Source organism: Nerophis lumbriciformis, linkage group LG17 (genome assembly GCF_033978685.3).
Source record: "Nerophis lumbriciformis linkage group LG17, RoL_Nlum_v2.1, whole genome shotgun sequence".
NCBI lineage: Eukaryota > Metazoa > Chordata > Actinopteri > Syngnathiformes > Syngnathidae > Nerophis > Nerophis lumbriciformis.
In genome coordinates this window covers 772173-790000 of record NC_084564.2, presented here as the reverse complement: position 1 = coordinate 790000, position 17828 = coordinate 772173, and the positions used below count along the sequence as shown (strand labels likewise).

At 31.5% G+C, this 17828-nt stretch overlaps 1 protein-coding gene across 1 annotated transcript in view; it reads right to left on the bottom strand.

The window, feature by feature from the left end:
* The window catches only part of gab2 (GRB2-associated binding protein 2), a 91778-nt gene that overhangs the window by 19973 nt on the left and 53977 nt on the right, over positions 1 to 17828 (bottom strand). The window lies entirely within an intron of this gene.

Here is a 17828-nt window from a genome sequence, read left to right as displayed (position 1 = left end):
TATATTTTACTGTGTTTTCTTATATTATGTTGTATTTTACAGTTTTCTTATATTATGGAGTATTGTTATTGTATTTTACTGTGTTTTCTTATATTATGTAGTATTAGTATTGTATTTTACTGTGTTTTCTTATATTATGTTGTATTTTACAGTTTTCTTATATTATGGAGTATTGTTATTGTATTTTACTGTGTTTTCTTATATTATGTTGTATTTTACAGTTTTCTTATATTATGGAGTATTGTTATTGTATTTTACTGTGTTTTCTTATATTATGTAGTATTAGTATTGTATTTTACTGTGTTTTCTTATAGTATTTTGTATTTAACTGTGTATTCTATTATTATATTGTATCATTATTATATTTTACTGTGTTTTCTTATATTATGTTGTATTTTACAGTTTTCTTATATCATGTAGTATTAGTATTGTATTTTACTGTGTTTTCTTATATCATGTTGTGTTATTGTTGTATTTGACTGTTTTCTTATATTATGTTGTATTATCGTATTGTATTTTACTGTGTTTTCCCATATTATGTTGTATTATTGCTGTATTTTACTGTTTTGTTATATTACGTTGGATTTTTGCTGTTTTTACTGTGTTTTGTCATATTATATTGTATTGCATTGTTTTCTTATATTATGTTGTATTATTTATATGTTTTACTGCATTTTGTTATATCATTGTTTGTTGTAATATTGTGTTGTCTTGTTATATTTTACTGTGTACTTTGTTATATTTCACTGTGTATTTTGTTATATTTGACTGTGTATTATTGTTGTATTTGGTTATATTTGACTGTGTAATATTGTTGTATTTTGTTATATTTGACTGTGTATTATTGTTGTATTGCTCACTGGATGACTTTGAGAGAGTGTGTGACCTTGGCGTGCATCAGAGATGTAATCAATACTTAATAATCAATACGTAGGAGAAGTGAGGCCTCAGGGCTGAGAGCATGTTGTATGTTTCCTCCTCATCTCATTGACCTTTTTATGTACTCTATTGTAGTGTTTGTGTACAAGTGTACTGTATTGTAGTGTACAAGTATACTGTATTGTAGTGTTTCTGTACAAGTATACTGTATTGTAGTGTTTGTATACAAGTATACTGTATTGTAGTATTAATATACAAGTATACTGTATTATAGTATTAATATACAAGTATACTGTATTGCCGTGTACAAGTATGCGGTATTAAAGTATTTGTATACAAATATACTGTATTGTAGTATTAGTGTAATATGAGTTGTTCCATGAGTGATGCTGTAAATAGATGAGCAGGAGGCCAAGTGGAGGGGGAGGAGCTAAAAGTGGTCGTCATGACGATCCAAGGATCAATAATGATGAATACACGTCTCGTAGTGGAAAACATCATCTCTTCTTCATGATAACTGACTGACACTACTTGTTTACTCTCCTACTGTAATATTGTTTACTTGCAGGAATACTACAATGACATGTTAATACTAGTAAATATTTGGTGTTTTATTTGTTTACTTGCAGGAATACTACAATTACATGTTAATACTAGTAAATATTTGGTGTTATATTTGTTTACTTGCAGGAATACTACAATGACATGTCAATACTAGTAAATATTTGGTGTTTTATTTGTTTACTTGCAGGAATACTACAATGACATGTCAATACTAGTAAATATTTGGTGTTATATTTGTTTATTTACTCTCCTACTGTAATATTGTTTACATGCAAGAATACTACAATGATATGTCAATACTAGTAAATATTTGGTGTTATATTTGTTTATTTACTCTCCTATTGTAATATTGTTTACATGCAGGAATACTACAATGATATGTTAATACTTGTAAATATTTGGTGTTATATTTATTTATTTACTCTCCTACTGTAATATTGTTTACTTGCAGGAATACTACAATGACATGTCAATACTTGTAAATATTTGGTGTTATATTTGTTTATTTACTCTCCTACTGTAATATTGTTTACATGCAGGAATACTACAATGATATGTTAATACTAGTAAATATTTGGTGTTATACTTGTTTACTTGCAGGAATACTACAATATGTAAATAGTAGTAAATATTTGGTATTATATTTGTTTATTTACTCTCCTACTGTAATATTGTTTACATGCAGGAATACTACAATTACATATTAATACTAGTAAATATTTGGTGTTATATTTGTTTACTTGCAGGAATACTACAATTACATGTTAATACTAGTAAATATTTGGTGTTATATTTGTTTACTTGCAGGAATACTACAATGATATGTCAATACTAGTAAATATTTGGTATTATATTTGTTTATTTACTCTCATACTGTAATATTGTTTACATGCAGGAATACTACAATGATATGTTAATACTAGTAAATATTTGGTGTTATATTTGTTTATTTACTCTCCTACTGTAATATTGTTTACATGCAGGAATACTACAATGACATGTTAATACTAGTAAATATTTGGTGTTATATTTGTTTACATGCAGGAATACTACAATTATATTTTAATACTAGTAAATATTTGGTGTTATATTTGTTTACATGCAGGAATACTACAATGACATGTTAATACTAGTAAATATTTGGTGTTATATTTGTTTACTTGCAGGAATACTACAATGATATGTCAATACTAGTAAATATTTGGTGTTATATTTGTTTACATGCAGGAATACTACAATGACATGTTAATACTAGTAAATATTTGGTGTTATATTTGTTTACTTGCAGGAATACTACAATGACATGTCAATACTTGTAAATATTTGGTGTTATATTTGTTTATTTACTCTCCTACTGTAATATTGTTTACATGCAGGAATACTACAATGACATGTTAATACTAGTAAATATTTGGTGTTATATTTGTTTACTTGCAGGAATACTACAATGACATGTCAATACTTGTAAATATTTGGTGTTATATTTGTTTATTTACTCTCTTACTGTAATATTGTTTACATGCAGGAATACTACAATGATATGTTAATACTAGTAAATATTTGGTGTTATACTTGTTTACTTGCAGGAATACTACAATATGTAAATAGTAGTAAATATTTGGTATTATATTTGTTTATTTACTCTCCTTCTGTAATATTGTTTACATGCAGGAATACTACAATGATAAGTTAATACTAGTAAATATTTGGTGTTATACTTGTTTACTTGCAGGAATACTACAATGATATGTCAATACTAGTAAATATTTGGTGTTATATTTGTTTATTTACTCTCCTACTGTAATATTGTTTACATGCAGGAATACTACAATGATATGTCAATACTAGTAAATATTTGGTGTTATATTTGTTTACTTGCAGGAATAATACAATGACATGTTAATACTAGTAAATATTTGGTGTTATATTTGTTTACTTGCAGGAATACTACAATGATATGTCAATACTAGTAAATATTTGGTATTATATTTGTTTATTTATTCTCCTACTGTAATATTGTTTACATGCAGGAATACTACAAAGATATTTTAATACTAGTAAATATTTGGTGTTATATTTGTTTACTTGCAGGAATACTACAATGACATGTTAATACTAGTAAATATTTGGTGTTATACTTGTTTACTTGCAGGAATACTACAATATGTAAATAGTAGTAAATATTTGGTATTATATTTGTTTATTTACTCTCCTTCTGTAATATTGTTTACATGCAGGAATACTACAATGATAAGTTAATACTAGTAAATATTTGGTGTTATATTTGTTTACATGCAGGAATACTACAATGATATGTCAATACTAGTAAATATTTGGTGTTATATTTGTTTACTTGCAGGAATACTACAATGATATGTCAATACTAGTAAATATTTGGTGTTATATTTGTTTATTTACTCTCCTACTGTAATATTGTTTACATGCAGGAATACTACAATTACATGTCAATACTAGTAAATATTTGGTGTTATATTTGTTTACTTGCAGGAATACTACAATGATATGTCAATACTAGTAAATATTTGGTATTATATTTGTTTATTTATTCTCCTACTGTAATATTGTTTACATGCAGGAATACTACAAAGATATTTTAATACTAGTAAATATTTGGTGTTATATTTGTTTACTTGCAGGAATACTACAATGACATGTTAATACTAGTAAATATTTGGTGTTATACTTGTTTACTTGCAGGAATACTACAATATGTAAATAGTAGTAAATATTTGGTATTATATTTGTTTATTTACTCTCCTTCTGTAATATTGTTTACATGCAGGAATACTACAAAGATATTTTAATACTAGTAAATATTTGGTGTTATATTTGTTTACTTGAAAGAATACTACAATTACATGTTAATACTAGTAAATATTTGGTGTTATATTTGTTTACTTGCAGGAATACTACAATGATATGTCAATACTAGTAAATATTTGGTGTTATATTTGTTTATTTACTCTCCTTCTGTAATATTGTTTACTTGCAAGAATACTACAATGACATGTTAATACTAGTAAATATTTGGTGTTATATTTGTTTACTTGCAGGAATACTACAATGACATGTCAATACTTGTAAATATTTGGTGTTATATTTGTTTATTTACTCTCCTACGGTAATATTGTTTACATGCAGGAATACTACAATGACATGTTAATACTAGTAAATATTTGGTGTTATATTTGTTTACTTGCAGGAATACTACAATATGTAAATACTAGTAAATATTTGGTATTATATTTGTTTATTTACTCTCCTATTTTAATATTGTTTACATGCAGGAATACTACAATGATATGTTAATACTAGTAAATATTTGGTGTTATATTTGTTTACTTGCAGGAATACTACAATGATATGTCAATACTAGTAAATATTTGGTGTTATATTTGTTTACTTGCAGGAATACTACAATGATATGTCAATACTAGTAAATATTTGGTATTATATTTGTTTATTTACTCTTCTACTGTAATATTGTTTACATGCAGGAATACTACAACGATATGTTAATACTAGTAAATATTTGGTGTTATATTTGTTTACATGCAGGAATACTACAATGATATGTTAATACTAGTAAATATTTGGTGTTATATTTGTTTACTTGAAAGAATACTACAATTACATGTTAATACTAGTAAATATTTGGTGTTATATTTGTTTACTTGCAGGAATACTACAATTACATGTTAATACCAGTAAATATTTGGTGTTATATTTGTTTATTTACTCTCCTAATGTAATATTGTTTACATGCAGGAATACTACAATGACATGTTAATACTAGTAAATATTTGGTGTTATATTTGTTTACTTGCAGGAATACTACAATGATATGTCAATACTAGTAAATATTTGGTGTTATATTTGTTTATTTACTCTCCTACTGTAATATTGTTTACATGCAGGAATACTACAATGACATGTTAATACTAGTAAATATTTGGTGTTATATTTGTTTACATGCAGGAATACTACAATGACATGTTAATACTAGTAAAAATTTGGTGTTTTATTTGTTTATTTACTCTCCTACTGTAATATTGTGTACTTGCAGGAATACTACAATGACATGTTAATACTAGTAAATATTTGGTGTTATATTTGTTTACATGCAGGAATAATACAAACCCCGTTTGCATATGAGTTGGGAAATTGTGTTAGATGTAAATATAAACAGAATACAATGATTTGCAAATCCTTTTCAAGCCATATTCAGTTGAATATGCTACAAAGACAACATATTTCATGTTCAAACTCATAAACATTTTTTATTTTTTTTCAAATAATAATTAACTTAGAATTTCATGGCTGCAACACGTGCCAAAGTAGTTGGGAAAGGGCATGTTCACCACTGTGTTACATCACCTTTTCTTTTAACAACACTCAATAAACAATTGGGAACTGAGGAAACTAATTGTTGAAGTTTTGAAAGTGGAATTCTTTCCCATTCTTGTTTTATGTAGAGCTTCAGTCGTTCAACAGTCCGGGGTCTCCGCTGTCGTATTTTACACTTCATAATGCGCCACACATAGCGCTATATAAATATGATTCACTTCACTTACAGATGTAGCGACAAACTATATTTAGTGACAGTGGTTTTCTGAAGTGTTCCTGAGCCCATGTGGTGATATCCTTTAGAGATTGATGTGGGTTTTTGATACAGTGCCGTCTGAGGGATGGAAGGTCACGCTCATTCAATGTTGGTTTCCGGCCATGCCGCTTACGTGGAGTGATTTCTCCACATTCTCTGAACCTTTTGATGATATTATGGAGCGTAGATGTTGAAATCCCTACATTTCTTGCAATTGCACTTTGAGAAACGTTGTTCTTAAACTGTTTGACTATTTGCTCACGCAGTTGTGGACAAAGGGGTGTACCTCGCCCCATCCTTTCTTGTGAAAGACTGAGCATTTTTTTGGGAAGCTGTTTTTATAGCCAATCATGGCACCCACCTGTTCCCAATTAGCCTGCACACCTGTGGGATGTTCCAAATAAGTCTTTGATGAGCATTCCTCAACTTTATCAGTATTTATTGACACCTTTCACAACTTCTTTGTCACGTGTTGCTGCCATCAAATTCTAAAGTTAATGATTATTTGCAAAGAAAAATAAAGTTTATGAGTTTAAACATCAAATTGTTGTCTTTGTATTTTTTATTTGCAAACCTTACAAAAACAACTGATTCTAGTAAAACTCACATGGATACAATATAACAGGCTTTTTTTTTATAGACATAATGCATATTTGGTTTTGTAGTTATGTTTATATAACTTTCACATTTAGTATGACAGTTATACTGTCGTATGGAGTAAAAAAAACTAACTTTTGTCTTTACAAACCTTACAAAATATTTTTTTTCCAGTAAAACTCACAAAGATACATTTCTCCAGTCATTATTAATCATTTTGCATGTGTGGTTTAGGAGTTATGTTTACATAACTGTCATATTGAATGTGGCAGTTATACTGTCATTATGAGTAAATCCTAATTTTTGTATATGTAAACCTTACCAAAATACCTGATTCTGGTAAAACTCACATATATACAATATTACAGGCATTTTTAGACATAATGCATGTTTGGTTTTGGAGTTATGTTTATATTCAACTGAATATGGGTTGAAAATGATTTGCAAATCATTGTATTCCGTTTATATTTACATCTAACACAATTTACCAACTCATATGGAAACGGGGTTTGTACAATGACATGTTAATAGTGGTCAACATGGAGTGGTCCATGCATACAAACAGGAGGTGCCACTCTGAGCCTTTTTCATAGTCCAGCTGCTCTTTCCCAACATTCTGACTCATGCTTTCATCATCACACACACTCACATGCTCTCTCTCTGTGTGTGTGTGTGTGTGTGTGTGTGTGTGTGTGTGTGTGTGTGTGTGTGTGTGTGTGTGTGTGTGTGTGTGTGTGTGTGTGTGTGTGTGTGTGTGTGCCTGAGGGGGTGAAGCCTCTGCTGGGTTGGGACGTCCAGCCCAGTGGACATGCAAGGGTCGCCCCTCCCCCACCCTCAATTATGCCATTGTTCTGAGTGAGTGATCGCTCTCTCTCTCTCTCTCTCTCTCTCTCTCTCACTCTCTCTCTCTCTCTCTCTATCTCTCTCTCTCTCTCTCTCTCTCTCTCTCTCTCTCTCTCTCTCTCTCTCACTCTCCCGGGCCCCCCTCCCTCTGTTGTCGTCATCTCTCCCCCACAAAAAGCTTCCATGCTGTGAGTCCCAGACCTACTAGCATGGTTACATATATTGATTGGTCATAGAGACACACTAACCCCGCCTCACTCACTCTCACACACACACACACACACACACACACACACACCAAGCCCCCTCCACCCCACACACACACACGAAGCAGAGAGTACCACAACAGAGTAAAATACGCTATTAGGTTGGTTGTTTGCGAGAGAAGAAGACTTGGTGGCTAAGATGGCCGACGTGTTGCTTTGCTACACCAGTCAACAACACCACACGACACAACATGAGTACACAACATGAGCGCACAACACCAGTACACAAGCATGAATACATAACAAACATGTTACCCGGTTAACGCAACATGAATCCACATATACAAGAATACACGACATGAGTACACAACGTGTGTGTGCACAACATGAGTACGCAAGAATACACAACATGGACACACAACATGCGTGCATGGCAACATGAATACACAACATGAATGCATAACATGACTACATAACGTGCGTGCACAACATGAATACACATCATACGTACAAAACAAATACATAACACGATTAACGCAACATGAATACAAAATAATACATAAAACAGATACACAACATGCGTGGGCAACATGAATACACAACATGAATGCATAACATGACTACATAACGTGCGTGCACAACATGGATACACATCATACGTACAAAACAAATACATAACACGATTAACGCAACATGAATACAAAATAATACATAAAACAGATACACAACATGCGTGCACAACATGAATGCGTGGGCAACATGAATACACAACATGAATGCATAACATGACTACATAACGTGCGTGCACAACATGAATGCACATCATACGTACAAAACAAATACATAACACGATTAACGCAACATGAATACATAACATGAATACACAACATGAATGCATAACATGACTACATAACATGCGTGCACAAAATGAATACACATCATACGTACAAAACAAATACATAACACGATTAACGCAACATGAATACAAAATAATACATAAAACAGATATACAACATGCGTGCACAACATGAATGCGTGGGCAACATGAATACACAACATGAATGCATAACATGACTACATAACGTGCGTGCACAACATGAATACACATCATACGTACAAAACAAATACATAACACGATTAACGCAACATGAATACAAAATAATACATAAAACAGATACACAACATGCGTGGGCAACATGAATACACAACATGAATGCATAACATGACTACATAACGTGCGTGCACAACATGGATACACATCATACGTACAAAACAAATACATAACACGATTAACGCAACATGAATACAAAATAATACATAAAACAGATACACAACATGCGTGCACAACATGAATGCGTGGGCAACATGAATACACAACATGAATGCATAACATGACTACATAACGTGCGTGCACAACATGAATGCACATCATACGTACAAAACAAATACATAACACGATTAACGCAACATGAATACATAACATGAATACACAACATGAATGCATAACATGACTACATAACATGCGTGCACAAAATGAATACACATCATACGTACAAAACAAATACATAACACGATTAACGCAACATGAATACAAAATAATACATAAAACAGATACACAACATGCGTGGGCAACATGAATACACAACATGAATGCATAACATGACTATATAACGTGCGTGCACAACATGAATACACATCATACGTACAAAACAAATACATAACACGATTAACGCAACATGAATACAAAATAATACATAAAACAGATACACAACATGCGTGGGCAACATGAATACACAACATGAATGCATAACATGACTACATAACGTGCGTGCACAACATGAATACACATCATACGTACAAAACAAATACATAACACGATTAACGCAACATGAATACAAAATAATACATAAAACAGATACACAACATGCGTGCACAACATGAATGCGTGGGCAACATGAATACACAACATGAATGCATAACATGACTACATAACATGCGTGCACAACATGAATACACATCATACGTACAAAACAAATACATAACACGATTAACGCAACATGAATACAAAATAATACATAAAACAGATACACAACATGCGTGCACAACATGAATGCGTGGGCAACATGAATACACAACATGAATGCATAACAAGACTACATAAGATGCGTGCACAAGATGAATACACATCATACGTACAAAACAAATACATAACACGATTAACGCAACATGAATACAAAATAATACATAAAACAGATACACAACATGCGTGGGCAACATGAATACACAACATGAATGCATAACATAACTACATAGCGTGCGTGCACAACATGAATACACATCATACGTACAAAACAAATACATAACACGATTAACGCAACATGAATACAAAATAATACATAAAACAGATACACAACATGCGTGCACAGCAACATGAATACACAACATGAATGCATAACATGACTACATAACGTGCGTGCACAACATGGATACACATCATACGTACAAAACAAATACATAACACGATTAACGCAACATGAATACAAAATAATACATAAAACAGATACACAACATGCGTGCACAGCAACATGCGTGGGCAACATGAATACACAACATGAATGCACAACATGACTACATAACGTGCGTGCACAACATGAATACATATCATACGTACAAAACAAATACATAACACGATTAACGCAACATGAACACAAAACAATACATAAAACAGATACACAACATGCGTGCACAACATGAATGTATATCATACATACATAACATAAATACATAACATGATTAACGCAATATGAATACACAACAAGAATGTAGAAGAATACATGACATGAATACATAACCTGTGCACAACATGAGTGCACGACAAGAATACATAACATAGATACACAACATGAATATATATCATACATACATAACACAAATAACGCAATATGAATACACAACAAGAATTCACAACATGAATACAGAAAAATACATAAGACGGATACACAACGAGCATGCACAACATGAATGCATAACATACATAACACGATTACAGAACATGAATACCTGACATGAATACACAACATGCGTGCACAACATGAATACACAACATGAATACATAACACAATTACATAACATGAATACACAACATGCTAGCACAACATGAATGCACAACACGGATACATAAGACGATTACGTAACATGAATACACAACAACACATGACATGACTACACAACATGCCTGCACAACATTGGTGCACCACATGAATACACAGCATGCATAAATAACACACGTGCAAAACATGAATACATAACATGAATACACAACATGAATGCATAACATGACTACATAACGTGCGTGCACAACATGAATACACATCGTACGTACAAAACAAATACATAACACGATTAACGCAACATGAATGTATATCATACATACATAACATAAATACTTAACACGATTAACGCAATATGAATACACAACAAGAATGTAGAAGAATACATGACATGAATACATAACCTGTGCACAACATGAGTGCACGACAAGAATACATAACATAGATACACAACATGAATATATATCATACATGCATAACAAATACATAACACAAATAACGCAATATGAATACACAATAAGAATTCACAACATGAATACAGAAAAATACATAACACAGATACACAACGAGCATGCACAACATGAATGCATAACATGCATAACACAATTACAGAACATGAATACACCAGAATACAAAACATGAGTACACAACATGCGTGCACAACATGAATACACAACATGAATGCATAACATACATAACACAATTACAGAACATGAATACACCAGAATACAAAACATGAGTACACAACATGCTAGCACAACATGAATGCACAACACGGATACATAAGACTATTACGTAACATGAATACACAACAATACATGACATGACTACACAACATGCCTGCACAACATGGGTGCACCACATGAATACACAGCATGCATAAATAACACACGTGCAAAACATGAATACATAACATGAATACACAACATGAATGCATAACATGACTACATAACGTGCGTGCACAACATGAATACACATCGTACGTACAAAACAAATACATAACACGATTAACGCAACATGAATACAAAACAATACATAAAACAGATACACAACATGCGTGCACAACATCAATGTATATCATACATACATAACATAAATACATAACACGATTAACGCAATATGAATACACAACAAGAATGTAGAAGAATACATGACATGAATACATAACCTGTGCACAACATGAGTACACGACAAGAATACATAACATAGATACACAACATGAATATATATCATACATACATAACAAATACATGACACGAATAACGCAATATGAATACACAACAAGAATTCACAACATGAATACAGAAAAATACATAAGACGGATACACAACATGTGTGCACACCATGAGTGCATAACATGAATACATAAGAATACAGTACATAACACAGATACACAACGAGCATGCACAACATGAATACACAACATACATAACACGATTACAGAACATGAATACACCAGAATACCTGACATGAATACACAACATGAATGCATAACATACATAACACAATTACATAACATGAATACACAACATGCTAGCACAACATGAATGCACAACACGCATACATAAGACTATTATGTAACATGACTACACAACAACACATGACATGACTACACAACATGCCTGCACAACATGGGTGCACCACATGAATACACAGCATGCATAAATAACACACGTGCAAAACATGAATACATAACATGAATACACAACATGAATGCATAACATGACTACATAACGTGCGTGCACAACATGAATACACATCGTACGTACAAAACAAATACATAACACGATTAACGCAACATGAATACAAAACAATACATAAAACAGATACACAACATGCGTGCACAACATGAATGTATATCATACATACATAACATAAATACATAACACGATTAACGCAATATGAATACACAACAAGAATGTAGAAGAATACATGACATGAATACATAACCTGTGCACAACATGAGTGCACGACAAGAATACATAACATAGATACACAACATGAATATATATCATACAAACATAACAAATACATAACACGAATAACGCAATATGAATACACAACAAGAATTCACAACATGAATACAGAAAAATACATAAGACGGATACACAACATGTGTGCACACCATGAGTGTATAACATGAATACACAAGAATACAGTACATAACACGGATACACAACGAGCATGCACAACATGAATGCATAACATACATAACACGATTACAGAACATGAATACACAACATGCGTGCACAACATAAATACACAACATGAATGCATAACATACATAACACAATTACAGAACATGAATGCACCAGAATACAAAACATGAGTACACAACATGCTAGCACAACATGAATGCACAACACGGATACATAAGACGATTACGTAACATGAATACACAACAACACATGACATGACTACACAACATGCATGCACAACATGAATGCATAACATACATAACACGATTACATAACATGAATACACAACATGCGTGCACAACATGAATACACAAAATGAATGCATAACATGCATAACACAATTACAGAACATGAATACACCAGAATACAAAACATGAGTACACAACATGCGTGCACAACATGAATACACAACATGAATGCATAACATACATAACACAATTACAGAACATGAATACACCAGAATACAAAACATGAGTACACAACATGCTAGCACAACATGAATGCACAACACGGATACATAAGACTAGTACGTAACATGAATACACAACAACACATGACATGACTACACAACATGCTAGCACAACATGAATGCACAGCACGGATACATAAGACTAGTACGTAACATGAATACACAACAATACATGACATGACTACACAACATGCCTGCACAACATGGGTGCACCACATGAATACACAGCATGCATAAATAACACACGTGCAAAACATGAATACACAACATGGATGCACAACATTGATAAATATACAACAAGAATACACAGCATTCATAAATACACAACATTGGTAATTACACAACATGAATGTGCAGAAAAAGTCTTTTTAGCAGCGCTAACTAACTAGCTACTGCTGCTATATTGACATGGTGAGCTGCTGCATGGCCTCTGAGTTGGTGAAAGTTAATTGTAGATGATAAATCATGTCTCTCACCTGGATAGTAGAAGGTTGTGGACATAAACACACAAGTTGGTCAACTTTGACATCCAACTTACACCCAAAGATGGCTAAAAAGACACTTTTTTTTAAGCCTTTGTGAGGATGATGATGAATTGTTGATGTAAAGGGGAAGATACAACCATCCCATCAGTCTATCCCAGTGAGAGCAGACATTGTACAGTAAGTGATTGTTTTATAATGTTCTGGTTTAGCACTTAGCAATACATGATGCTTAGTGTTTGATCATCATTTTGTGCTTTGTTGTCTCTCATCAAGTCTGCCATGATTAGCAGTCTTGCTGTTGTTGAAGGGGAAGTGAGCGTTGTGATGCGTCTGTGAAATTAATACTGAAAATCATCAAAATATGTAATTATGACATGTTATTATGAATGTTACTAGATACCACATACATACTTACAGTGTGTATGTAAAATATGTCAATATGACATGTTACTATGAATGTTACAAGATACTACATATATATTTAGTGTGTATCAAAAATATGTAAATATCATGAATGTTACTACATTACATATATACTTACAGTATGATGACAATATGTAACTATTACATGTTATTATGAATGTTACTACATTACATATATACTTAGTGTGTATCAAAAATATGTAAATATTACATGTTATTATGAATGTTACTACATTACATATATACTTACAGTGTGTGTATAAAATATGTAAATATTACATGTTATTATGAATGTTACTACATTACATATATACTTACAGTGTGTGTATAAAATATGTAAATATTACATGTTATTATGAATGTTACTACATTACATATATACTTACAGTGTGTGTATAAAATATGTAAATATTACATGTTATTATGAATGTTACTACATTACATATATACTTACAGTGTGTGTATAAAATATGTAAATATTACATGTTATCATGAATGTTACTACATTACATATATACTTACAGTGTGTGTATAAAATATGTAAATATTACATGTTATTATGAATGCTACTACATTACATATATACTTACAGTATGTGTATAAAATATGTAAATATTACATGTTATTATGAATGTTACTAGATACTACATACATACTTACAGTGTGTATCAAAAATATGTAAATATTACATGTTATCATGAATGTTACTACATTACATATATACTTACAGTATGATGAAAATATGTAACTATTACATGTTATTATGAATGTTACTACATTACATATATACTTACAGTGTGTGTATAAAGTATGTAAATATTACATGTTATTATGAATGTTACTACCTTACATATATACTTACAGTATGTGTATACAATATGTAAATATTACATACTATTATGAATGTTACTACATTACATATATACTTACAGTGTGTGTATAAAATATGTAAATATTACATGTTATTATGAATGTTACTAGATACTACATACATACTTACAGTGTGTATCAAAAATATGTAAATATTACATGTTATCATGAATGTTACTACATTACATATATACTTACAGTATGATGAAAATATGTAACTATTACATGTTATTATGAATGTTACCACATTACATATATACTTACAGTGTGTGTATAAAGTATGTAAATATTACATGTTATTATGAATGTTACTACATTACATATATACTTACAGTGTGTGTATAAAGTATGTAAATATTACATGCTATTATGAATGTTACTACATTACATATATACTTACAGTGTGTGTATAAAATATGTAAATATTACATGTTATTATGAATGTTACTAGATACTACATACATACTTACAGTGTGTATCAAAAATATGTAAATATTACATGTTATCATGAATGTTACTACATTACATATATACTTACAGTATGATGAAAATATGTAACTATTACATGTTATTATGAATGCTACTACATTACATATATACTTACAGTGTGTGTATAAAGTATGTAAATATTACATGTTATTATGAATGTTACTACATTACATATATACTTACAGTGTGTGTATAAAATATGTAAATATTACATGTTATTATGAATGTTACTACATTACATATATACTTACAGTGTGTGTATAAAATATGTAAATATTACATGTTATTATGAATGTTACTACATTACATATATACTTACAGTGTGTGTATAAAATATGTAAATATTACATGTTATTATGAATGTTACTACATTACATATATACTTACAGTATGATGAAAATATGTAACTATTACATGTTATTATGAATGCTACTACATTACATATATACTTACAGTGTGTGTATAAAATATGTAAATATTACATGTTATTATGAATGTTACTACATTACATGTATACTTACAGTGTGTGTATAAAATATGTAAATTTTACATGTTATTATGAATGTTACTAGATACTACATATATATTTACAGGGTGTATAAACACCTTGATGAAGGGTTTTAGACGTTTTTTAAAGTACTTTATAGGCGGGATGACGCAATCTGCCGTTATGTTCGTCGTTAGCTGACTTTTGCTAGTGTTTATTTACGATTAAGAATGCATAAAAAGTGTTCTCGTCTTACAAAAGGGTCGTGAATGATTGACATTACAAAGAAATGCAGTTGTTCTTGAAACATCACTGTGATACAGGTGCAGCTGTACCTAATGATGTGGCCAAAGTGAAAAGGCATCTTGTTGTACTCCAACTACTCTAACCATGAGAAAGAGAGCCTCTCTTCCTGAAAGCCATGAAAGGAGTGTGAGCTGTGAATGATACTGTAATACATCAGTGCCGTATCATCTGCGCTTTGCATGTAATCTAATGGAGGCGGATGCTGCATCTCAGGGGGCCAAAATTAGAAGGCAGCTGGTTGGATGAGGACAACGAGCGCCTTTGTCGGATGCTCATTTCCTTCCACTCCTGCCGGAACACATGAAACCATCTTCTCTGCAGTGAGATATAAATATAGAATATTGCACAGATTGCAATCGCTGAGAAGATAGTCAGCGAGCACAACCGCCTTCTTTCACACTCTCACAAGTGAGAGGGAAAAAAGCAATCTCCTAAAAGGTTTGGTAAGAGATTAGTTGTAGACCGCGTCGCAAATTAACCTCATTGGCCGAGTGGTGGGTGGGCGGGGCTTGTCATGCAAAGGTCACATCTTAAAGATGCAGGCAATCTGCCAGGTCAGCACTTAAAGTGACAGTGTCCCAGAGGACCCCCATGCTGTTTGTGTGTCAGTGACATGTAGGAAATATTCATGAAAGGAACTAAGACTTGCAAGTGTAAAAAGAAGTCAATCACACTAACAAGTGTAAAAAGAGGTGAGAAACCCACACAAGTAAACAAACAAAGAAACAAAGAAGTACACAAACAAGGAAACAAATAAATACACATACAAGGAAACAAACAAATAAACAAGTACACACACAAGTAAACAAACAAAGAAACAAACAAGGAAACAAACAAGTACACACACACAAGGAAACTAACAAATAAACAAACAAGTACACACACAAGGAAACAAACAAACAAACAAACCAATACACAAATAAGGAAAAACAAGTACACACACACAAGTATACAAACAAAGAAACAAACAAGGAAACAAACAAGTACACAAACAAGGAAACTAACAAATAAACAAACAAGTACACACACAAGGAAACAAACAAAGAAACAAACAAATACACAAATAAGGAAAAAACAAGTACACAAACAAGTAAACAAACAAAGAAACAAACAAGTACACACACAAGGAAACAAACAAATAAACAAGTACACACACAAGTAAACAAACAAATACACACACAAATACACAAACGAGGAAACAAACAAGTACACAAACAAGTACACACACAAGGAAACAAACACATAAACAAGCACACAGACAAGTAAACAAACAAAGAA